The following is a 23,927-nucleotide window of genomic DNA, read 5'->3' as shown; positions in this document are numbered from 1 at the left end:
CAAAGAAATAATGAAAGTAACCCGAAATGTGTGAGTCAGCAGTAGGTGTGATGGGGGTGCCTCCTCTGCTTTGTCTGTCGTTGGCCTTTCTTACTCCATCCACTCTGCCTTCTGCTTTAATCTCAGCTTCTCACTTCTCCTCCTATTTTCTTCCTCCAGCTTTCATTCCCTTTTGTCTTTCTTCTCAGCCTTTGCCATTTTCTAACTGCCCACTCCTGTGATGTGGCCATGTAGTGTGGGAGTGACATTCCTCACAAGACCTGGGAGAACTTTAGTTCTCTAATAACTAGAAATCTATCTCCATTCCACTTCAATTCCCTGGCACCCCCAGTACCATTAGTGCCGTCTCAGCAGCAGACATTTCGTTTGTGGAGTTGGAAGTGCTTCTTCCTTCCTTCTATAAACACAAGGCTGTGTGCCGGTGTCATTGCAGACGTGCTAACCACAGTCCCTACCTCTTGGAAAAATGCTGAATTGCTTTAGCTCTTCATTGTGAATTGCTGATTTTATTTCCTTCTAATGCTATGTACGTTTTCTAGCGCTCTGGAGGTCACTGGAGCTTTTTAAGTGCAGCCAAAAGTGTTTTAAATAGTCATTGTGCCACATAGTGATGCCATCAATCTCATCTGCCACTATTATATCTAGAAAGTGGGATTTGATATCCATTTTCATATTTAAAGGGAAATTACTGGCAAGCTGCCATATCCTGTAAGGCACAGAGAGTGGTAGCTTGTTCATAAAGGCTTATTTGAGTGTAATGATATTGCCTATTGGTTTGGGATGTTTTTCCACAAATCGAGAGCTGCTGGCAGACAAATAGGTTCTGGAGAGGGTCTTCTCTCCTTAGCTGGTCTCACTCTATTCTTTCACTTCCAAGCCTGGCTTTAGCCTAATTCTAATAATGATTAGCTCCTTTTAGTTGGACTCTCATAAACTTCAATTGCTAGCTTGCCCAGGAGTTGTTTTTTTTTTTTTTTCTTTTTGGCTTATAAGTATATATATGAAAGAAAAAACCCAGCAAATAATAGTGGAATGTAAGTCTGCAGCATATTGAATTAATTTCCTGTTCCACTTCTGCATCAGCTAACCAGACAAATAACCAATTTGTTGAGGGCTCTGCTACTTCCTTCAATCACTTGCTCACAATACACTTTTTAAGTTTTATTTCCTGCTTTTTGCATTTCAATTCCTTCCATCCCCTGCAGGTCTCTCTGTTTTGGTGCCAACAGCTACATACCCACAAAGGGAGGGCAAGGTATGTTCCTTCACCTCCCAGCAACTCTGTCAACCCTCTGCTACTTGGATTTTCCAAAAGGTCCTTAACTCGAAGGACAGCAAGCACTTTGATGAGTACCCCTCTGAATTCCCCATGCCAGTTCATGGGGATCCAAACTGAGACTCACACTGGTGCCACCTCATTATTGCTTGGCCTTATTGGTGGTGGCAGGACTTACGGCCATTCCAAGCAGGTTCTGAGTTTATTGAGCTGTTTCTGAGAGCACTGAAGCAGGAATATGGCTGTGGCATGGCAGAGGGGAGGTGGGTGTCAGTGGTCTGTGCTGGGCAGTAGGATTAAGCAATTCCAACAAACAAGGCTTTTATTATTTTCCTCCCCTGCTGCTTCATGGAGACTGATACAGCACTGGATAGCTAAGTGCAATGTGGCTTTTTGCTCTGTTCAGTGTATTTTGTGGCTTTATATTTGCATTTAGGAAATTGAATCTGGAGACTCTGCCAGGGATCTCTTTCCAGAGAAATTGAGGCAATGGGTAGAAAAAAGCAACCACAGCTTGGCATTTCTGGGTAAGCTGCAATCATCACTGCCAAGTGGTGCCTTGCAGATACACAATCCTGTAGGAAAATCTGCAAGAAAAATAAAGATGTGTAATTTGAGACTTCTCGAGTAGAAGTTAAAGAGGGCTTTCAGTGGACTCTGATGGATAGGGAAGGAAGTACATCAGTTCAATTGCAGTATTGTGTAGAGCATAATAAATATTTTAGTAGCACAGACTATCATTTAGTTACTAAACAGCATGGGGCAGCTCTCTGCTCTCTGATGGTGTCCATGCATTTGCAAGTCCATGGATACCACATGAAGTTGTTTCTGCAGTCGAGGACAATGCTTGCGTCACGCACTGGAAAGTCTGTGCCTAAAATACCCATGTAAGACAACTCCTCAGGCTGGCACAGTAGCAGCAAATGTCTGATTTGACCTTAAAAATAGTTTGGCCTGAGGCTGGAATTCAATAAATAAGATGAATTAGTCTATTTACATACTGATGATACCGGACAATGAGGCTGGTGAGAGGTTTTGAACACAAGTCCTGTGAGGAGCAGCTGATGGAGCTGAGGTTGTTCAGCACGGAGAAGAGTGAGAGGAGACCTTCTCTCTCCGCAACTACCTGAAAATAGGTTGCAGCAGGGTGGGGGGTAGCTGCTTCTCCCAGGTAAGATATGATGAGAGAAAATGGTCTCAGGCTGCACCAGGGGAGGTTTAGATTGAATATTAGAAAAAATGTCTTCACCAAATGGTTATCAGACATTGGAACAGGCTGCCCTGGGAAGTGGTGGAGTCACCATGCCTGGGAAGTGCTTAAAAGGCATTTGGATGAAGTGTCTGGGGACGTGAGTGACCAAGTTGTGTACAGGGAGACGTTAGGTTATGACTGAATTGAATGATCCTGAGGTCTTTTCCAAACAGGTGACTCTGCGATTCCACCGTGCTGTGCATTCTGACATTTGTGCAGCCTCAGCTATCCAAATGAGGGGTGGAAGACAGCACACGCTGCTGTGTAAGGTGAGCTGAATAGGTGGAGTTGGTTAGAGAACTTTTGGTCTTTCTAACGAACCTTCAACAACTAGGCTTTTTTTACTAGATTTAGAGTGTTTCTATGGGTGTTCACTATGCACATGCATATACTTCTGTGGGAAACAGAATGCAAGCAAATTCCAAACAAAAGGTCAGTGAGGATAGGAGGTTGGTCAGGACCCAGCGGAGGTGCGGATGGTACAGCATTTGGCTGAAATAATGTGATAGCAAATTTAGTGGAGGGGGGGAAATTTACTTCTTACCATTTGAGGGGGTTTGTCTCTGTGTGAGCGTGTGTTTTCAATGCGATGCGAAGAAGCCAGAAAGCCAGTGGGAATCTGGGGAGGGAACATGCGTGAAAACCAGCAGCAGCAATCTCATCACTTTCTGGCAATCGTTCGTGAGCTTCCTGACCAGCTACCCCAGTATCTTCTGCTTTCTGGTTTTCCTGCTGTCATACAGTAATGGTTTTAAATGTCTCATGCTGGAGGAGATGCCAGTATCAAACTGAGAATTAAGTAAATGGGTTTGATTGGAATTGAAAAGAAAGTGTTCCCTGCTTTAAGCTAACTTTTAATTAAGCCTAATTAAACAGTAATGTAATCGGTGGTTAGTTAATCCTGATAGATAAAAACTCAGAAGTAAGGCAAGAGGCATGTCCTCACCCAGACACGCGGCGAGGAGATGTGAAATTCCTTGCTTTGCAGATTTGCATTTGAATGACTCTTCCTGTCCCTCCGTGTGCTCTTCCCTCTGGGACTTTCTCAGAAACGTGTTTAATACAGAACCACCAGGACACCCGTGAGTTATGGCATAATAATTCCGTGTCAGATACTGTGAGAATGAAGCTTATTTTACAAGAATTCCCTTTGATGGAAGTAGGGCCCCTAATTCAAACCTGAGTGCGTTTTAAGAGACGTATACATGCACACAATAAAATCCAGGGAGAACAATTTGCATAGAAAAGCCAGGAAACAGCTGGGCTTACAGGCAGCTGAGGTTTTAGGGGTTGTTTTCTGGGGGGAGTAGGAGTAAAGTCAAGCAAAAGATTTTTAAATCTAGGCTGCTTTTGAGAATTTGGCTCAATGTTGTGTATGTCAGAATAATTTTTACAAACACAGCTGTGTGCTGGCTCTTGCAACCAGGTAATTCTACCTAATGTTAACTCTACCTAATGTTAACACCGAGGTTGTTGGGTTTCGTTGTTATCGGCTCACACTAATGGTAAGAAACACTTATGTGTCTGGGTCATACATGTATGCATTTGCTCCTACTTTAAATTCTTTCCCATAGATACCATTTAGCACCATCAATGCCAACAAAATTATTTTGAAAGTAGATGAGATTAAAAATCTCATCCCATGCTGAGCTTCCCATCAGCATGTGAGGCGATCCTTGGAGAATTAAAGATTTGTGTTAGTGACAGAAATGCTCACATGAGGTTGCTCAGCCTCTTGTTGGCTGTTTTCTTCTTTAAACATTGAGGGAAGTGCCTGGCCAGGCTAAATTCAGTCAGTGCAGTATACTCCTGGAGTGTGATGAGTAACACCAGAGCAGGAAAAAAGTATCTTGAGAAGCATTTTTGTACAAGTGTAGTGTAAGTGTTTTATTCTAGATCATGTTACTGGTGATTTAGGGCTTTCCTAGGAGGAGGAAAGGACTGTTTGTGTTTGAAGGGTGTATCTGAGCACAGGCTGAACCATTCTCAAACCCCAGCTGACTGGGATCTGCCCTGTGAGTACCTTGGGTCTGATTCTCGTGTTTGTATGTAGAAATGTGATACCATTCCATGATTAGTTAAGCCTGATTCTTGCCCTCACTGTAGCCAGGAGGATGCTTTCAAGTTTTGAGTCAAGGGGCAGGAGGATGGTACAGGCGTATTGTGATGTCATTCTCAAATTTCTTGATGTAAGAAAGACAAGTAGGACAAGAGGAAATGGCCTCAAATTGTCCCATGGAATGTTTAGGTTGGACTTTAAGAAACATTTCTTCACTAAAGAAGCCCTTCACTAAAGGGCTCATGAAGCCCTGGAATAGGGTGTCCAGGGAAGTGATGGAGTCACCATCTGTGAAGGGGTTTAAACCACGTGTAGATGAGGTGCTGAGGGAAATGGTTTAGTGGTGGCCTGGCAGTGCTGCATAAATGGTTGGTCTCGGTGATCTTGAAGGTCTTTTCCAGTCTAAGTTATTCTGTGATTCTACACTCAAGGGCTCCTATAGCTCTCCTCCAACATCCATATGCTGGCTCTCCTCTCTGCTTGTCCTCCCTTTCCTATACCCCACTTACATGTCCTCTGGAAGACAGGTAGTGTGGAAAGGCAATGGAGCTCCTTTTCCAATTGCAGTCTCCTAAATTAAAGCAAGTGAAATCGATTTGAATGTTACATTTGCCTACAAGGACCTCCTGCTAATTTCTGCACTTTTTACAATTGCTTTTTCCTGTTTTTGTTTAGTTTTTTTTTCATCTTTATCACTTCCCTGCTGCTGAGTAAAGGAGCTACACAACAGGGGAAAGTGTGACTAACTCACTGCCTGCACAGGGGAAAGAGTGAGACTGCTTGTACACATGCTGGTGATAAATACACAGAGTAAACAGAATGGAAAAGTGGAGAAACTCAGCTTTATTTTCCCACAATCTACTTTTTTTTTTTTAAGTCATGTTAAGTAATTTCTTCCAGCAAATATAGGTTAAGGCAACTTCCATCATAAAATTTCTCCTAGAAGGAGCAGTAGCAGCTTAAAGTTTCTACTTCCTTCTGAAGTACTGTTTTTTAATGTCTATTTAAAATTGTAAGAAACAAAAATGGTTTTCCTCCTTTTTTTTTTTTTCAGTGTTTCCTTGGCTTGACAGCAAGTTATAGAGATGCAATTTTTCTTTCTGATATATGTTTAGGTCCTGGATCAGCTTGGCAAGTCATTGTTGTATCAGTTGGGAGGGAAAACATAAAATCAATGGTACGAGGAAAGAGGGATTCACTCAGGCATAAGGCCTGAAACCGGTTTTAGCTCTGTTTGAAATGGAGTAGATTCCAGTTAACAGTGTCCCTTTAATTAAGCAATGCAATGCTGTTGATTTAAAGCCTACTGAAATCAATGGAAAGATGCCATGGACTGTGGAGGGCTCTGGAGCAGGTCCAGTCTCCTTTTGTGGTATAGAAATGATGCTTCAACAATTTAAGAGCCTGGGGATGCTGAATGAAGAGCATATTGAGTGACCTGCTCACACATGAGGTCAGCAGCAGGGAAGAAATACAGGTTTGAGCTCAGCCTTTGCTGATTCGGATGCTAACAAACAGCCACGTTTTCCCTTCACCAAGTGTTACAGCAGATCTGCTTTCATATTTTTCCTCCAAGCATCCCAGCGTGGCTTTGGAAAGGAAAGGGAAATCTATTCTGCATGTAAATACAGTGTTGAGACGTTTGTTTAATGTCTTTATTTACTTTCAAAGTTAGTCCTGTACTAATGAATTTACAAAACCTACATTATCCATAAAACTGTCACTGGTGCCAAACTTAGTAATAGCTCAGGTAACGTATTTAAACCACCGGTGAGTTTGCTCTCTCCTTGAGTTGATAAATTGTACAGCCTCATTTGGTAGGAATCAGCAGTTTTATGTGGCAATTAATTTTAATGGCAATAGGGAGCCAAAGGACTGGGGGTTTACCCTTGGTTTTCTGCCCATCTACAGGAATATCCCAGTGTTTGACATGCAGGTTGCAGACCTGGGAAGTGTGAAGGAGGATATCTCTTTGCAGGCATTATGGCTATGTTGTTCCAGCTCACAATCCAGCCTTCCAGTTGGGTGTTTCTTACCTTTTAAAATACATGTCAGAAGGGCAGCAGATGGCAAAAAAAGCATCTCTCCTCAGGATCTGTCTCGTTTTACCCCTTCTCTTCGGCATGAACTTGCCGGTTGCCTTTTTTGTTGTGTAAGTCACTGCTCTTGGGGATGATGCCAAAATCATGAACTAGGAGCCAGAGAGCAGGAGATAAGTGTTTCTGAAATTAAGCTGATTGTTTGTTTTCCTCTTTCTGGTCTCTGATACCCAGCATAGAAAGGTTCCATTTGTGTAGCTGACCGCAAGCCTATAATTGTGTAGGATCTGATCTGGGAACTGAAAATGCCTTAATTCTAATGTTAGCTCCTGCTACCAGATTTACATAGTAGTAGCAGGTGATTTTGCTTCATAATGTATGCCTGTTACAGTGACTGCATCCCTGGCAGTGTACAAAGAGCAGCATAATTCCCCTAAAGCTAAAATTTGTCTTGTAGCAATAAAAAATACCAAGGGAGGTAATTTGAAGGAGATTTATTTATGATGTGCTATTAAGTAATATCCACATTTTGGTTTTTGCTGTTTGTGAAGAGAGCTGGGCTGCAGAGTGGGCTTAGGTGTTGTTGGGGCAAGACCCCACGAGCGTCGTTGAACCCCTCAGGTAAATGAGGGTTTTCGTGACGGTTTGGGAGTTACCCACCCCCTCCCTCTTAGGAAATCATCCAGACTAGACTCAGCCAGCTGGAAGTTAAGGAATGAAGCTTTATATTCACAGCTTAGCACAACAGACAAGCAGGTATTTACAAGATGTTACAAATATTTACAGCTATATACAGGAATATACAAGTGAAAAGTAATACAGAAACACAGTACCCCTCCCAGAAATCAGAGTCCCCAGGAGGGGCTCCAAACCACCCTTCCACCTTCTTTCCACCCCTCTGCCTTATCCCAGAGTCTGCCTTAAGTGCAAGGTGAGTTTGGAGGATCGGCAAGGGGAGTTAGAAGGCAGCCAGGGAGAAGACACAGACACTGTCTCCAACAGATAGAGATTCACTGTCTTATCTATGATTGTGTCCTTGTTTTTATACATCTCAGCAAGCCTGTGAGTGAAGCAGACATCACCATTGTTTTATTTTCACAGCCTATAATATATTTTTTCTCATTAAAATATTCCTGTTAGCCTCAAACCACCACAGTTTTCTTCTGACGTATCAGCATAGAGGTCTGTAAGGTAAGCCCAGGACCATGAAGGATGAGCAAGGATGGTTCACATAGCTCCTGACCCTTTGTATTTCAGGTGTTGGACTCCCATGGATGACCTAGTGTGAGGTGTCCCCACCCATGGCAGGGGGGTTGAAACTAAATGATCCTTGAGGTTCCTTCCAGCCCTGACAATTCTATGATTCTATGACCTTGGGGGCACTGGGGGAGGTATAGGCTGGATGTTAGGAGGAAGTTCTTCACAGAAAGAGTGATTTGCTGTTGGAATGGGCTGCTGAGGGAGGTGGTAGAGTCACCATCTCTGGAGGTGTTCAAAAGACTGGATGAGGCACTTAGTGCCATGGTCTAGTTGAGTGGACAGGGCTGGGTGATAGGTTGGACTGGATGATCTTGGAGGTATCCTCTGATCTGATTGATTCTATGAGCACTGGTGACTGGTGTCTATAGGTAGGTCTGTGTTTTGAGCATGATTTGTGTTACAGCTGTGTTGGTTCACAGAGTGAGGTGACATCCCCAAAATGCAGTTTGGGGAAGTTCTGAAAGAGGTCATGAGCCTGACAGAAATTTCATTTTGCCCAATACTTATTTTGCTGTTTGGGGTTGTGTGGAATTACTGGTCTGTTAAATGAGGTTGTAGCCAGAAGAGGAAGTTTGGGAACTGCTGCTTTAGAGCTTGGGTTGAAATTAATTATTTGTATACCTTGGAGGGTTGTATTGGTTTTTAAACAAGACAGCTGGGTTAGAAAAACAGTCCAAATTCATTGTGAAACATGTTGTGTGATGGCCAGCTCTTGAACCTTGGTGAGCTACCAACCAGAAATTTCAAATTGCCTGTTTAAAACTCACTGTGTAGTCCCCCAGATACTCCATCATGTTACTTCCAAAAAAATCCCAGTGGCTCCAGACACTCCAGATCCATATAGGAGTTCATTTGTAGCTGCAGTTGGAGAAGTTAGTCTTGTGTAGCTATGTAGCTTGCGTTACACACACAGGTATTATTTAGGCAGCAGAAATGTGGATGTGGAAAGGAAGGCTGGTGTGGCTGAAATTGGCTTGAGCTAAAAGCCTAACCAGTGTAGAACTGTATGTGAAAATACAGAACCAAAGGCGTCAGCTTTAGTGCTTCAAAGGAGAAAAACTCTCTTCATTTTTCTAGGATTAAAATGCCTACAAAGCAGAAACTTTTGAAAACCAGACTACTCCTCAAACAGCAACCCAAAATGCCCACAGCTCTCAGTCTGCAAAGAGAAAACCCTACAGCAGAATTACTGTGGTTTTGTGCACAGAACCTCTGGGCTTTCTGGAAAACAAAAACTGATAAAGCAGCAGGCCCAGGTGCTTGCACATGCTTTTCAAGGGCAATTTCTCTAGAGGACCTTCTCTGATAGCTCCTTCACCACCTGTTGCCTCTGCTTTTTACCAGTAACTTCTCTGATCTCCTTACCATCCTCTCTGCTCTTTTGATTCAGCTTTGCATAGAATGTTATTTTTGAGGTAGATGTTTACATGCAGGCCATGTTCATAGGAATGAGTCATTTATGTATTCTTTTAAGTCATGAAGTGCTGACTCTGGATGTTTATTTGTTTTTCTACTTGTCACTTCCTTCTTAAAAATGACACAAAAATATTTAAAGGTGTTCTACTTAGGCTTGAATTAGCTAATTAATTTCCAAAATGCTGTGCTTTTGGTCAGAGGAGCAGGCACAGCCCCCCCTCATCATCTGTGCCCAAGGGATGCTTCACTGGTAGCTGCCAGTTGCTAGTGCTCCTCCAGTTACAAACTCAGTACTTGGTGGGGAAATTTCTCTTCATCTTGTTATTTTACTTCAACTTGTGGCTTTACTGTTGCATGTTCTAATTTCCAAGGAGTGGGAGAAAAATAAGTCAGGAAGGGAAAGCAGGGTTTTGGTATGCTTCCTGCATCTTGGGGAGCTGTGCTCTGTGTTAGGTGCTGATAAGAAGGTCTTAAAATCCACAGGTTTTTTAAACCTAGTCCGTGGTTAGGCACCAGGGAAAATAGATGCCTCTTCTGTCTCCAAAGCAGCTGTTCCCTGGCAAAGCCTGTGCTGTTTTGGAGCAGACCATGCCATTACCGTTTGGCTCTAGGCAAGTATTTCTGACACAAGTATTTAGAGCAGCTTCTGGACCACCAGCCTCCTGCCCTCATGCAGAGTACAGGCTCTGAGGACTAACAAGCAGCAGGCTCTGCTCTCCAGCACAGCTGTGGGCTTCCACATTCCTGCAGCCATCACTCCAGCAAGCCAAGCAAGACACTGCCATGCTGATACAGAGTAGATGACTAAAATGAAATGCTGGCTGCATCAGAAAATTTGAATGGGCTTCTTCATCTGTTTGCCTCCACCTTGTTGAGAATGGTGGAGCAATGCAAGGCATTGTTCATCATGTTAGATGCAGTAGAGATATGTATGCACAGACAGGTCCCAGGCAGCTGCAGAGATAGAGATGTACTTGTTCTGTTAGGCCATGTGCCTGTGTGTGTATGTAGTGCTGCTGGCCAAACTTTGATTAAAACCACTTCATCCTTTACTCTCCTCAGTCTACAAAGCATGCTTTGATTAAGACTTGTGACCATCCCATGCTCTATCAGATGCACACTCCTGGTCCCCAGGAAGGAAAGCATTCATAGCTTGGTTCCCATGCAGGGAACAAGCTGTGGATTCATCTCATGCTGCACGCAGAGCCACGGTGGACAGTTGGAGATACAAGGCTTTCCCAGAGCTCCACAATACAGCCTTGCCAGAAGCAAACCCCTTCAACACCTGCTGTAGCTGACTGTGGTGATGATGGCTGGATGCTCCAGAGACAGCTTATCTCTTCACAGGCTTCATCCAGCCTGCAAGACACGCTAGAACTCATGGTGGCCATCTTTGTATCTGGTTGGTTCTCTGAGTTTTGAAATGCTGAAGCTTCCTCATTGCTTTCTCCTCCTGTCTCCAGTTTCACAACCTCCTCATGAGCTGTGAATTTTCAGTTGAATCAAAGAAATCATCTGCCTCGCCGGTTCCGTGGGTGGCACTGTGAGAAGATCATGGGGGCAGGTGGTTGTGTTTGGAAGTCACAGGTCCTGCACACTTCCAATGAGGTCCGCATTCCCAGTGAGAGGTTATAAATCCCAACCCGTGAGACCATTCTTCCCTGCTAGCACTTAAGATGGTGTCTACGAGCGTTGGCAGACGCGGCACCAACTCCACTGCAGGCTGCCCCGAAGCGGCGATTGTATTTTCCTGCTTCCTAGCAACTTTGTGTGCGGGTTCAATTACAAAGGGCTTGGAAAAAAACCGCGCTCCATCTGGTTTTCCAAGCCCAGATGCGACCACCCCAAAGAGTGATCTAATTCTTCTGTATTTAGACTTGAAAACTTCTCACCAGTTGGTGGTGCGGGAAATCAAACAGGAGTGCTTAGGAGCAATAAGATCCACATGCTGGCCTCATCGCGCATAGAGCTAGACCGCTGCTGCCGCTCGAGTGCATGTGCAGCGCCGCTGCCAAGGGCACGTTGTCCGGCCCGGGGAAAACCCACACATTTTAACGTGAGAAATAATTTAATGTGGTCCAATAATTAGCTACTCATGATAGGGGCCCCTTCGCGTCTGCTGTGGTGGAAGGAGGAGGCAGGCAGGACTTGTGGGCAGGCTTACAGACCGAGGCTTGTGGAAGGAGATGGTATCTCTACCTGCTTTTCAGTGCGGTCGCTTCAGTCTGCATGCGATCATCTGGCAGTCTTGTTCTTGTTTTTATGTTGTTTTTTTTTAATTAAACCCCAAAAAAGCTGCTGGTTTCCACTTCTGAGGGTTCAGTCAGGAGGGCAGAGTACGTTGTGGGGAAGGAGAGACAGAGCCCAAACTGGGGAGTTAATCTCGATAGTAAGGTGAAGCATGATGTTTTCCCCCTCAGCTGCTCTGCCGTCCTGTAATTTGTTGGCTGCGAACCTTTTATTCACATGAAGTGCTCTGCACCAGAGCCTTCTCGTGTTAAGGCAGTCCTGAGGCGGCATTGGCTCATGCCTCGTTTCTATGTGCGAGGAGCCGGGGAGGGAAGTTGGAAACCGCTTTGCCATGCACTTAAAACCAGCCCGAGTTTCCTCGAGGCGGTGCCAGCCTGCGCTATCCCCTCCAGCGGTGGGAAGCAGCGCGGTTGGGGCGCGCTGTGTCCGGGTTTCCCGCGGGAGCCCCGTGCCGCGGACAGGAAGCGCGGCCCGGCCGGCTGCCACCGAGCCCCGGGCCCGGCGGGGCTGGCGGCGGGGAGCGGTGCCGCTCTGCTGCCGGGGCAGGCGAGCCTGGCGGTCCGCAAACGCACATCCCCCGCCATGAAGAGGCGTGCCCCCTCGGGACTTGTGTTTTGTCAACAAGCGGCGCAGGTGCTATTTTCAGCTGCCCTGTACCTAACGCTTCCTGTTTTTCAGGAGAAACTCCTTGTTTTTGCGCTTTTATGGTGACGGATTTATTTCAGCGGCTTGTTCCTGAGGAGGCCGCCTCAAGGAGCTTGCCCCCCTCCCGTGGAGCGTGTGGGGCGGTGGCCTGCAGAGGAGGCACAGAGCTGGTGAGGGGGTCCCCGGGGGAAGGTCACCGTCAGCCCTTTCGCAGGGATCACTCTGGGCATTCCTGGGTACACCAAGAGGCCTTAAAGGTGGGCAGCCAGCGGGACGACTGCCGTGGGGCTTTTGTTGCTTAGTAAGAGCTGCTAAGTTAAGCCATGTGTGGTTCTCTTTCGAGGAGCGGTGGCCTAACCAATAAGGACAAAGTGAATAGCATTCGTTTCCTGCTGACCTTTTAACACGAACAGATGTTTTCCCTTACAAGTACCGTAGGCCACTTCAGTCCCTGACCTCATCAAGTGGGCTGCTGTCGTTTTCATACTCAGCAGGCAATAAAACTGCTTTTTTAACCTGTTTTGCTGAGACCTGCCTGTAGAAGTGGGTCTCCCGCCTCGGTCAGGACCCATGTGCCTTTAATGTGCTTGACTTTCTTTTCTCTGGATGGACCAACCACTTCCTCCTCGTTTTTGTCCTCTGTGGAGGATGGCAGATGTTTCCTCCGATGGGCTCTATGAGGCAGCCAGGGGGAAATGAGTTTGCCTTTATAATATTTTCCCTAGCAGTCCTTGAATAAGTTGGACTTTGCAACCCCATGGCTGGAGCAGTAAGTCTGTTGCACTTACCCTGTTTGTGCTGGTTGAGCAGAATGAAAGGAGTCACCTACCAGCTCAAAAAGTAAATGGCTTTCATCAGTATGGTTTCTCTTCAGAGCTTAGTGCTGAAGCCATCCTGGCACCTGCTGGTGCTTCCTTCTCTGCTGCTCCTTGGGGACCAAGAGGTCATGCACAAGGGAGGCAAAGTGATCTCAGCTCCATCCCAGGCTGCTCTGCTTGGAGATCACCTGGTGTTCCTTTCTTGCCAGTCTTCCCTACAGCATCTCTTAAGTCTGCTGGTACGGATGATGCTGTAGGGGGATCTGTGAAGGAATCGAAGGAGTTTGGGAAGCAGAGGTGGTGAGACTGGGAGTGAGGAAGCTTTGCTGCTCAGTGTCTTTTAATATGCTTTGGTTCAAGGGACGTGCAAGTTTGAGCATGACTTTTGTGCCCACAAATACCAGAGATGTTCATCCAGATAAAAGAAGTTTGTCTGCTGCCTCTCCTGGTCAGAGCCTGCTTTCTTCTTCCAGTCCTGCATGGAGACCATGGGAACAAACTCTGCAATGATGTAATGGAGCAGAGAAACGTGGAGACAGTCTGGGTGTGCATGCCATGAATTAATTTGAGACCACTGCCTGTTGATGAAGAGCCTTTCTTCAAAACTGACATTGCAGTAGTGTCTCATCTGATGCCGTCAAGCGGAGTGAGGTGTCTCCATGCCTGGGATAAAAAGACACAGCTGTGATGCTTGCAGGCCAGTTTATTTGCTGTGTTGCATGGTGCACGACTTGTGTTCCTGGGTTGCTGACTTTCAATTGGTTTCAGGTGTGGGGGACACTGCAGGTAGTAATGAATATCAGCTGGTTCTGTTTTGTTTTTTGTTGTTGTTGAGTTATGGCATTTATAAAGGGATCACTGTTAATTTGATGGTCATTAAATTATCTTTATATACCAAGATGATCATATATTGATAGAGATTCCTAGTTTGTCAGTTACTGAGTTTTTGGGATTTCCTTAAAGAGATAGTTTGTTTTATAGTTGTTCTTTTGATATTCTCCATGTGTATTTAGTGGGGGATGTTCAGTTTTGCTCCATGAGTTGTGCTACCTGTTCAAGAGCAGTGGATCTGTGCAGAACAAATAAGGGGGGGGGGATCTCTTTCTGTGGGTCAGGTTACTCTCCTTTTCCTGTTCAGTTAAAAAGTATGCCAAATCTTAAAGTCCTGAGAACTACCCAACCATTACCATTTTCATAGTTTCAAGTTTAGAGAAAGTGACTCACAGGAATTTTTAATGAAGGATTGCTCAAAATAGTGTGAAGTGTGATTCACATTAACAAATCAAGACACATGAGAGGCAACAAAAAAGCCTTTAACCTGATACTCATCTCTGTAAGTATATTGCCAAGTGGCTTGCTGAGATGTCCCCTTTGCCCGCAGCATCTGGCAGCAGGGTGAGCAGCAAGCAGGGAAGAAGCAATGGATGTTCTTGAGTGGTCAGTTCTGTTTCTGGGGCTGTTGAGGTGGGTGGGAATGGTGCTTTTGCTCCAGCAATGCAAATCCTCCATAAAGCACTGGCTGGACAGGAGGCCCCAGAGAGTGGTGGTCAGTGAAGTTAAATCCAGTTAGCAGCAGGTCACTAGTGGTGTTCCTCAGGAATCTGTGTTGGGACCACTTCTTTTTAACATCTTTATTGACAACCTTGATTCAGGCATAGAGAGTGTCATCAGTAAGTTTGCAGATGACACCAAGTTAGGTGGCAGTGTTGATTTGAATGAGGGTAGAGAGGCTCTTCAGAGGGCCTTGGACAGGCTAGACCAATGGGCCAGCATTAATGGGATGAGTTTCAACAAGGCCAAATGCCAGGTCCTGCACTTGGCTCACAACAACCCCAAGCAATGCTACAGGCTTGGGGCAGTGTGGCTGGAGAGCTGCCTGGCAGAAAGGGACCTGGGGACTGTAATAGACAGAAGCTGAATATGAGCCAGCAGTGTGCCCAGGTGGCCAAGAAGGCTAGTGGCATCCTGGCTTGTATTAAAAATGCTGTGGCAAGCAGGGGTAGAGAGGCGACTGTCCCCTTGTACTCGGCTTTGGTGAGGCCACCCTTTGAGTATTGTGTTCTGTTTTGGGCTCCACAATACAAGAGAGATGTGAGGATGCTGGAGCAGGTCCAGAGGAGGGCAATGAAGCTGGTGAAGGGCCTAGAGAATAAATATTATGTGGAGTGACTGAGGGAGCTGGGGATGGTTAGTTTGAAGAAGAGGAGGCTGAGGGGAGACTTCATTGCTGTCTACAACTACCTGAAGGGACATTGTGGAGAGGCTGCTGCTGGTCTCTCCTCACAGGTAGTTGGAGACAAAACAAGGAGGAATGGCCTCAAGCTGAAATTGGGTAGGTTTAGATTAGATACTAGGAAAAAGTTTTTCATGGAGAGAGTGGTCAGGCACTGGAGTGAGCTACCCAGGGAGGTGGTTGAGCCACTGACCTTGGATGTGTTTAAGGGTCGTTTGGATGGGGTGCTTAGGCATATGGGTTAAGGTGAATCTTGTAGAGTAGGGTTATAGGCTGGACCTGGTGAAACTGAGGGGCTTTTCCAACCTGGATGTCTCTGTGATTCTGTGATCCTTTGTTGGCCTCTGTCAGTTCATCTTTCAAGTTACCTGCTAACATCTTCCCAGGCACGGTGGTTGTGATTACATCCCAAATAGTCCTGTCTGAGGGATGGAGTCTACTTGTCTTGTATATTGTTTTTTATTCAACAGTGTAATTAGGCAATGCCTAATTGTTGTAGGGAGCCACAAAGATGAAACCTTTAAGGCTGGAGTTGAAGAAGGCCAGCAGTTGGGCACCTTCTGTAGGCATGCTGGGCTTTTAGCTTGCCGGCAGCTGGACTTGAGCATGTATCCAACTATTCACCAAGCTATTCTGAATTTTAAGGTCACCATGGCAAGAGGGATGTCACATCTACCACTGACAGGGACATTGAATGAGGAGCCAGCTTCTTTGGCTCCACCTAAAAGCAAGGAGCATTCACAAAGCACACTTGTAACACAAGCCTTGTGAGAAGAATTGTTTAACAAATAGCCAGATAATCTCGTTTGCCTTTTCCGCGATGTTTTAATTTGCCCTGCGCTGGCAGTCAGCCTTTCCCAGGTTTAACCTTCCACAGAAGATTTTATCTCGCGAGTCTGCTCAGATGGCTGTCGGTTGTGAAAAGCATCACCGATGTACCAAGTGGATTACTGGGCAAAATTGATTTTACTTGGTACATTCATATGATGAAAAGCAACATAATAGTGTCTGCTTTGCTTCCATGCCAAGTGAGGAGGAAGTGCCTCAACTCGCACAGAGATCCTGTGCAAATCTGAGAGGCAGATGAGTGTTTTGGAGCAGTGTAATTCTGATGGCATCATTTTGGCTGACCAAATGGGGCCTACAGAAATGCCTTAGGTATACATGGTGTTGTGTATTTTCTGGCTGTCTTAAGTGTTAAACATTCCCCATGAGCAAAGGGTGTGGAGACCTTCCCTGTGCTCCTTGTGGTTTCTTTGATTGATCTATGGTGTTTTCCCTCCTTTTTGTCAAAAGTGTCCTCTGTTCCAGAGATAATGCAATTGCTATGCAGTGCTGTGCAAATACTCTTCTGTATTTGTATCTCTTTTCTATTTAATTACGCTGTATAAATGTCCTCAGTAAATTTGATAAGTTGGGCGAAGGATATTGATTTTCGAGTCCCTCTCGTGCAGAGCTCAGTGTAGTAGCAGCAGCCGTTCACCAGGCCCATTTCCTGAGGAGGTTTTCAAGGTTCAGCATTTAAGAAGCAACGGGATTACAAAGAAATTTCTTTCTCTATGCTCCCAGTTGAGCTGCTGATTGCAGGGTTTAAGGCCATAAAGAAAATATTAGTGTTGGGAGCTTTTTTTTTCAAAGCCTTAGACTCTTGTCATCTGCAAAAGCAAGTGGGAAGGGAAGTTGAAATTTACAATAGACCCATTGCTTTCATTCCTGCAAATAAAGCCTGCTGCCAGCTTGGGGAAAAAATGAAAGGGATGCTCCAAGAGTTGGATGAGGTCCTGAAGCAGCAGTGGGGGGATACTGCTCTTGCAGCTGGGCAAAACCCCACGGCTGCTGGTGGGACAAGAGGAGCAGAAATGGGCATGTGGGGAGGAGGGAAAGAGGAGAGGGAATTTGCAGGGTTAAACCAGGAGGACTGAGAGTCTATTTTTAACTGCAGTTTTGAATGTGAAGTGTCACCGATGTTAAAAAAAGCTCCTGGTAAGTGGTGGGGAAGATGTACACGATAGTGGAAAGCCAGCTGCAGCCTTTTGAACTGGTCGCTGGTGTTTATGAGGAGGATACGAGCACTTGGTTAGTGTTAGTGTTTTAATCTCCCTCTCCTCTGCCTGAGGTCTCCCCACACAAGGGGCTTGCATTAAACCACACTTAGCTCTCAGCCTGTTAAGATTATTTTTGTTCTTCAAGAGGAAAGGAAAGGGAGAAAAGTAGATATTTGTGCACTTTCCTGCTCCTCTCACTTTCCCTGTGTTCTCTTGGAATAGAAACCTTTTCCTTTTGTTTGTTTGTTGTTTGTATTTTAATGCTGAAAATTGGACACTGAATTTTTCTGGCTAACTTCCATGTATTTCTCATTCAGGATTTTAGCCTTGATCTATAATGCAGGCCTGTGGCTGTTGCTGCTAAAAGTTCGGTACCACCGGGGCTTTCATTATAAATCCTTGTTTTCAGTAGCAAATTGCTTTCTGCAAATGTCATTTCTCAGAGCTGGGCAGTTTGAGTGACTAGGAGAAGAGTGTGCCCATCCCACCGAGCCTGGCACCTCTCAGCCATCCCCCCACACACCGCTTCCCAGGATTTGGGAACCAGAATATTTGGTGCGCTTGCCTCCTCCCTGCATTAAGGCAGGAGACTGGAGCCATTGCAGTCTATCGTGTCAGTGATCCGTGGGATAATGCATCCCCAAGTAGCGGCTCTTTCTGTCTATTGTGCCACCGATCTGTGCATTAAAGGGACCCCGAGTAGGTGTTGCGACAATAAACCATAACAGCTCTATAGGAGCCGTCACAGTTCATTGCATCAATAATCTGTGTATTAAGGCGTCCTGAGCAGGCTTCGGCACACAATGGACTGTTATGGCTCCAGATGAGCCTGTATAAATTTAGGTCAATAACCTGAGTGTTGTTAAATACCAAATAGCCTTGCTACAGTGCTCTGGCAAAGCAGAGAAGAAAGATGTGTAGATTACGCAAACCCGTGGTGATTGCAGAGGATACTCTGACTTACCACAAAAGGTTAGCGGCAGGTGAATTATTTCATCTTATTTATTACTGTTATCTAAACCTCTCTCTCCACTCACTTGTCTCCTTCCCTCTCCTTGTAAACTGTGTGAGCAGTGAAGGTGAGGAGTGGAAGGAGAGATGAGGGTGGAGGACAGGAGGGGTGAGGAAGAGGCAGCACGTCACTGTCGAGGTGTCCCAGAGCTGCTCCATGTCCCAGCCAGCTCCTTCCCATGGGACTTCACAGAAACTTTCCCATATTTCCATTCTGCCTGCACTTGTGCCTGACCCTGTCGAACTCAGCATTGTCTGCAGCGTGGGTTTTGCATGAGGCGAACCTGAGGGGCAGGAGGCTCTCCTGGGGCTCCACAAACACTTCCTTACTCCTAAACCCTCCCTTCATCTTCCTCGCTGACACATTTCTTGGTCCAAAATCCACTCTTCTTCTTCCTCCCTGACGCATTTCTTGATCCAAGCCTTCCTTGGTCCTTGATGCCCCAACACCTGGCCGGGCTCTTTTCCTCTCCACCATTCTTGGCATCCTGCTCTTTCCGTCATTCCTCATTTCCCTCAGACAAGGCTCTTTTGTAGGTAGGTGGTGGGGAGAGGAATGCCTTCAGCACAGGATGGAGGATGGAGAAACCAGTTTGTATTGTGGGTGTACGCATGAATGGAGACGTAGCCTTGAACTCTTGAACTCTTTCTTTTTTTTTTTTTTTTTTTTTTGTAGAGTAAAGCTTCTGTGTGCTGAAAACAAACAGGACTCACTCCGATGGAAAGAGATTGTGTCTCAGATCACAAGCAATGGGGTTTTCTGCGTTTCCATTCTTAGACTTTCCGTTTGAGATTTCGCCAGCAGTAGCTGGGCAGCAGAAGACGAATTAGCTGAGCTGTTAAAGGTATTACATGTGTTTCCCCCTTCAGAGACTTGTTGGAACATATTTTCTTTGGTGATAGTAATAAGTGTTGCAAACAAAACACAGTTTTCAAACCCTTTAAATATTCCTTTACACAGAGCATCATCTACATTAAAATAAGCCCTACATTAAGCAACACGAGTAGCTTCAGGCTATTTCATGTTGCTAAATAAGTCAATGCAGATGAGGACTTTTTATGTAAGAGTGGCTTGTAAATATAAGCACTAAGATAAGGGCAAATTATAATAGAGCTTTCCTGGTGATAGAAGAGTATCACTGCTCCTTTTCACTGTTCCCAGCCCAGACAGGCTCTGGGAGATTTGATGGGAGAAAAAAAAGGGTTGAGATATCTGTGATATACTGAGAGGCTCAGGAAGTTTATTCTGTGCAGAGGAGCTCAGTGTGCTAGTGGGGAACTGAGTCTCCTTATCTGCTGGACTATGGTGCAGCTGAGGCATGAGGAGCTTCATCTCTGCACTTCAGTTGAGCTAGGTCCATCCTGAGTGAGTGGTAGAGCCTCGTGCCAGAGAATGCTTACAGTTCCTCCTCTGGCCCTCAACTGGGGCATGAAGGTGTGGGCTGGTCTACACCACTGTGATCTTTCCTCAAATATGGGCATGTGTCTCCTGAGGAACAGGGCTGAGGCCAGCAAGGTACTTTCCACCATACATAGCCATTGCCCTACAACAGTGTTTGGTTACAGTAAGGCTCCAAAGAGAAAGTCTTGTGTGGCTGCTCATTGCTGGAGCAACTTGGGTCTTCAGTTAAGATTTAGTTGTATGATCCTAATTATGGAAGACTTAGAAACTATGAGTGAAGGATAGTACTCTAGACATGGAGATAGCTCAGCTGCACGTCTTGTAAGTCTGTTGGTGGTCTGTGCTGGCTGGGATGAAGTTGCTCTCAGGTTCTTGTCTTATGTCCACCTGCTGATGCAGCAGCACCTGGTTACAATACAGCATATGAGGTGGGTGCTGCTGTGAGAGTGGGTTCCTTCACTGACAAACTGCTAGGAGCAGAGGAAGCTCTGTACTCCATGAGTATTCCCATGTGTTTGCTTGTAAGGATGCACCCAACTAGTTGCTTCCTCTATTATTTCAGAGGGATATAGAGCCAAGGACTTGCAAGAGTCACAAAGACAGGTGGTCTTGGTGTTAGTGTTGGTCCTTTGGCTTGGAGACCCAAAGGAGAGGGCAGATATCCAGGGTCTTTTTTGGTAGTCATGGTGTTGGTGCACTTGCTGCTTTGGACTTTCAGTTAGGCTGGAATCCGGGAGTAACTTGTGAGTATTGTGGAGTTATATGCTACATACAGATGTTTAATCAAATCCCACAAGGCAGGAGTGCTGTGGTGAGCTGTGAAAAGTGCAGCCACCAACCCTGGCAGACCTGCACTTTCAGATGGAGACTGATGAGGGAAGTGGGCTTGGTGGATCAGCAGAACAGGCTCATGACAATTGGAGAAACATGAGGCTTTACTGGGGGGCATGGGGTGCATGCGTGGTGGGAGCAGAGCACAAAGGTTGAGAGGATGTGGCTCTTGGCCACATGAAGGTTGTGATATGCAGCTCATGCTCAGGAAGTTTGGCTACCCTGATTGCAAACATACGTATATTTGGAGATGTATAGTGAGATATCTGTCTCTTTCCTAATTTGATTTGCATTTAGATGGAGGGAGGAAAACCACTGAAGCAGGGAAGTGGGTGGCTTTGTGTGGTTTCCTAGCCAGCAAAAGCTGCAAACGGTTTAAAATCTGCATTTGGTAGTGCAGTAGTAACTAGAAGAAGACATCTGAAGGTAAGTAGCTGTGTCCTACCTCTTGGCAATGAGGAAGCTGGATTTGCCTTTGTTCAGATCTGGAGATGTATGAGCTCTGTCCTCTAGCTCTAGACACATGTAGTGATGCCATGGCACAATTTACAGCTTTTTTTGCCTTAAAATATAAGCTGCTGTTTGCCAGAGCAAAAAGTGTGAAATTTGCTGCGCTGGAATTAGGGAGGGTGGAAGAAGGAACTGAACAAAACCAAACCTTGGAAGCAACACTAGCTCCACACCAAAGCATTTGTTTAACCAGGACTCTTTTTCATAGCTATTTAATCTTCTTTTCCTCTTGTCCTTGCTCCTGCTTGCTCATCTATATACAACATATGGAAAGGTTGAAAAGTGGCAATTACTAAATGAGAGTAGACAGAAATTGTTCTGCAGCAGCTCCAGATGGAAGTTAGTGATGCTGTTCGCAAGCTGTGTGCCGGCGCTTCACTCTGCAGTATAAAATGCCCTCTAATGGCCAAAGAACTGCATAACTCGTCTGATAAACCTGCAAATAGTCATTTTTCTTGAGGTTTCTAGTTTGACTGTGCTGATATGGTTATAGAAACAGATAACAGCTTGAGTATAGGAGAACTTTTGGTTATCCATATGTGCAAAGAGCAAAGGTTCACCTCACTTCTTTGTAAGTCTTTGTGATTGTTAAATAACAATTTTTAAAAGTCTGGTAAAAGACAGAATGAGATTTTATTCTTCACTATGGCAGGGACCTTTGGAGACTCTGGGATTATTTAGGTGTCGTTTCCTCTTGTGTTATCTGAAAAGTTAAAGGTGGTTTCCCTGACAGTTTTGTGCTGTGGCAGTATCAATGTGCGTGTTATCAGCGTCAGATACTTAGAAAAACAAGATAAGAAAGGCTGGAGGAGGCCCATGATTAATTAGCAGATGGATAAGGTGCTCTCGAAGCTAAGTGGGTAATTTGGGTTCAGCTCCTGGTTATTGTTCTGCCCACCACCAAGCCCCCTGAAGGCTGTCAGTGCAGGGTAAGCAGAGCATCGACCAGCTTCACTTCTGATGGCAGAAAGAGAGATGACAGTTATTTTCTTTAAAGCAATTTTCTCGCTGTCTGTTTGGGTTGCTTGTTTGTATTTTAGCTTTGGGAATAAAAGGAGTGCCAGTTCTGGTATTTCCTAGTTTAACTTGAGAATTCACAGAGGATCTGTGGAGGGTTGCTACTACCTGACAAAGAAGCACACTTGGATCTTCTTTTCTCAAAGCCAAGAACTAGTCACAAAAGCCCTGGAAAGTGTTGCAAAACAAACTAGGAACAAATCCCCAGCTATCTCAGTCATTTCTCTCTTCTCCTGTGGCTACTGAGGCAACTTGAATGTCATCATTTCAGTAGGTCTTGGCAACATCTTTCTGACTACTGAGGACTCAATCTGGATTGCAGTTTGTAACCTGAAACACGATTCCTAAAGAAACTTCTAATTAGAATCCAGGTGCAAACAAAAACCTGTCTCATGCTTTCTGCATCATTAAGATAGAGAGAAAGGAAAATGTTACCAACACCTATGTCTGGTTTTGTTCCCTTTAAAGGGGATAGAGTTATATATGATCCCAATTCTTCTTCTACCAAGTCAACAAGTAGCTTTCATGCAGTAGAACTATTGTGAGATACCATGAAATTCAAATGCTAAAGGGAATGCAGGATCAGACCCTCCATGCCATCTTTGCAGCCTTGTGATTTTTAGCACAGTCTATATCTTGTTGCATAATGTTTTAAGATGTGGTCTGCATCATTATGTAGCATGTTTTATTTAGCAGCAGATGTGCAGGCTCGTATGCCATTATGGTACATTTTGTTCACTCATGTATTATCAAGTTCCTCGGAACTGTTACCAGTTCTTCAGTGCAAGACTCCTACAGCATGTTATTCTCCTTCTCTGTACGGTGAAAAGCAGAAGAGCTCTTTTATTTGCCATCAGCAGGTGCTAACGTGGGAGTGCTGGCTCTCCGTGAAGCACGTTTAACCTGCTGTGTTGCTGCCTTTTCTTACCAGGTAGGCAGTGGAGAAGCAACGTTGTGATCGTTAGGTTTCTGGGCAGAAAAAAAGCAAATCACCTAGAGAAATAATGCATATTGCCACCCACGGTGTCACCCAGGCATTCCCACGGAGAGGGCCTTAATGCAAAACATCGCCGAACGCTCTGCGGCAGCAAAATCATACTAATAACTAGGCAAAGCGTTCAGCCTAATGAACAATACTTTTGTAGCAAGAGTCCTGCCCTCACCGTTTTGAGGGTGCTGACAGCCTGTGGAGGGGATGTAGGCTGCTGAGAGCCTGGCACTGAGATGTGGTTTGCAGCCAAGGTAGTTCTCACAAAATCTGGGGAAAAGCCTTTGTTGTTTTTTTGTAGCATCCTATTTCCCATGCAGTGACCAAGAGTGTTTAATGGAGCAGGAGAAATCTGAAGCCTGGCCACACAGAAATTGTGTGATTCCTCTTCCCAAATGTGAGGGTTTACATCCCTCAGGCATGAGGGGGGGGGGCAGGAAGAAAGAGAGAGAAAAGAAAGAAAGAGGGGGGGAAAGACCCTGTTTTTCATATTGGCTAATGAAAATCTATGTTTGTTCTCACTACTCGTATAAATGTTTAATCCATTTTTGGTTCCTGCTGGGCTATAGGGCTTAATAGTGTCTTGACAGCCTGAGTTCTCCATGTTGTTTTATTGTGCTTTAAAAGAAAATATCCCCCAAAAAATGGATCTCAGGAAGGATTGTGCTGTCTGTCTCTTCTCTTCCATGTGTTTCCCCTCCTCCCCTGCAGTCGTGCCAGGGCTGTAGAGGGAGGAGAAGATGATGGGGGCTGCACAGGGGCACAGCACTTAAGGATGTGCCGCTGGCAAAGGGAAGAAGGATGACACAGCGTTCACAGTGTTCCTCCTGCTTTGTACCGTCTCCTTTGTCCGCTTCCCTCCCCTGTCATTATCT

General features: G+C 45.3%; 1 protein-coding gene across 2 annotated transcripts in view; it reads left to right on the top strand.

Moving 5' to 3' along the window:
- Nucleotides 1-23,927, top strand: part of CTBP2 (C-terminal binding protein 2) — a 157,219-nt gene that overhangs the window by 59,467 nt on the left and 73,825 nt on the right. Inside the window, exons 1-2 of one of the 2 annotated variants that reach the window (XM_064145293.1) lie at nucleotides 12,199-12,966; nucleotides 13,376-13,801. The exons of the other annotated variant lie outside the window; for it this stretch is intronic. The gene's annotated coding sequence lies outside the window, so the exon portion shown is untranslated. Of the gene's footprint in view, nucleotides 1-12,198; nucleotides 12,967-13,375; nucleotides 13,802-23,927 lie in introns of those variants that run through there. 2 annotated transcript variants of the gene reach the window in all.

The sequence above is a fragment of the Pogoniulus pusillus genome, chromosome 6, assembly GCF_015220805.1.
Source record: "Pogoniulus pusillus isolate bPogPus1 chromosome 6, bPogPus1.pri, whole genome shotgun sequence".
In the NCBI taxonomy this organism is placed as follows: domain Eukaryota; kingdom Metazoa; phylum Chordata; class Aves; order Piciformes; family Lybiidae; genus Pogoniulus; species Pogoniulus pusillus.
This window is presented reverse-complemented; position numbering and strand designations above follow the sequence as displayed.